General features: G+C 42.9%; 1 pseudogene; it reads right to left on the minus strand.

Annotated features, from left to right (window-relative positions):
* Window positions 1-8: 8 nt before the first annotated feature.
* On the minus strand, window positions 9-526 carry LOC103253774 (annotated as a pseudogene).
* Window positions 527-1,418: the final 892 nt, after the last annotated feature.

Consider the following 1,418-nt stretch of genomic DNA (forward strand, 5'->3'; position numbering starts at 1 on the left):
CTGTAGACACCGGAAAAAGTTTCTACCTTGGGCTTCACATTGTTGTGTTGTGTTTTGTCCCAGTGCACCTTGAGCTGGCTGCCATTCAGCTTCACGCAGATTCTCTTGCCCACAATTTCACTTGGGAAGACCAAGTCCTCGAGGATGGCATCGTGCACAGCTGTCACAGTATGGCTCCTGGGATGCTTTTGCTTATATTTTGTGTGGCTTTTTCAGTTGTCTTAGGCAGAATTCTCCTCTGAACAATAAAAACATGCTTTCCGCTGAACTTTTTCTCCAATTCACGTACTAGCCGCACTTCGATTTTTTGGGAAGACTTCAGTTGAGGAATGGGAACAAAGATTATGATAGGCTTCTGACCACCACCAACTTCAATTTCCTTGGCCGCTGTTATGTTGCGCTCCCTGAGCTGAGCCTTGAGGTCCGAATTCATCTCCAGCTCCAGGAGAACCTGGAATCTGCCACACTCGAACTCATCTGGCTTCTCACCATAGGGCTTCATGATCTTGAAATGCAAGCTGAACATGGCCTTCTCCTTGCTGAGCACCGGTTTAGGAAAAAGCCAAAGCCTTGCGAGAGCTTGTCAAACTCTGAGCCATGTGTGCTTTTACAAAAAACTTTATCCAGGCTTTGGGACAGAGAGGGGCTAAGATCAAGAGGTTCCTTAGACTTGCAGACATCTGGGCGATGATAGGAGTCCTGGACAGTGGTGATTTCTCTCGTCCTCGGTTCACAGTCTCCTTGTTCCTTTAGTAAACAAAACAGAGTTACTGCACATACTTACACTTTCCCAGAGTTAGTCTAGAAAGCTGCATACTGATGCCAACCTTATCTTGTTAGCATTTCAGAATTATTTTAGCTGCATGCAAACACACTAAGAGGCCAGAGATCCCCCCCACCTCACCGGTCTAAAATGGAGTTATGTTGAATTTTGAAAGTAGACTGTTGTATTTTGGATTGATTAGGTCTAAGTTTTATATTATTAAATTAGTAACTCTCAAAAAATTTATTTTAGTTCGGTAACTGGTTTCTGTGCACTTTTAGACACATCATTGTTCTTAAGGGGCAAAGGCAGAATTGATGTCTGTCCTCTGGATTATCTTGCATTTGTAAAGAAGGAAAGCTATCCCAAGGGACTAAGTAGACCCACCTCACGGAGATGGTGGAAGAATCAACAAATCAAAGAGAACCTCAGGCAAACAGGAGAGCAAGTGAGGGGCTCCAAAGAGGGTGGTAAGACTCTGACAAAAACTAAATATATTCCATTTAATTTTGAAATAAATAAAGGCATATTTTCTAAATGTAGGTGTGACTAGATTAGATAATCTCACCTGAGAAGAAATCCCAGAGATGTAGGAGGAAAAAGAAAAAATTGGCTGCTTCTCAGGTAAATGTGTCCCAGATCAGAGGGATTGTCA

The sequence above is a fragment of the Carlito syrichta genome, unplaced genomic scaffold, assembly GCF_000164805.1.
Source record: "Carlito syrichta isolate Samal-C Ts95f unplaced genomic scaffold, Tarsius_syrichta-2.0.1 Scaffold8261, whole genome shotgun sequence".
Lineage (NCBI taxonomy): Eukaryota > Metazoa > Chordata > Mammalia > Primates > Tarsiidae > Carlito > Carlito syrichta.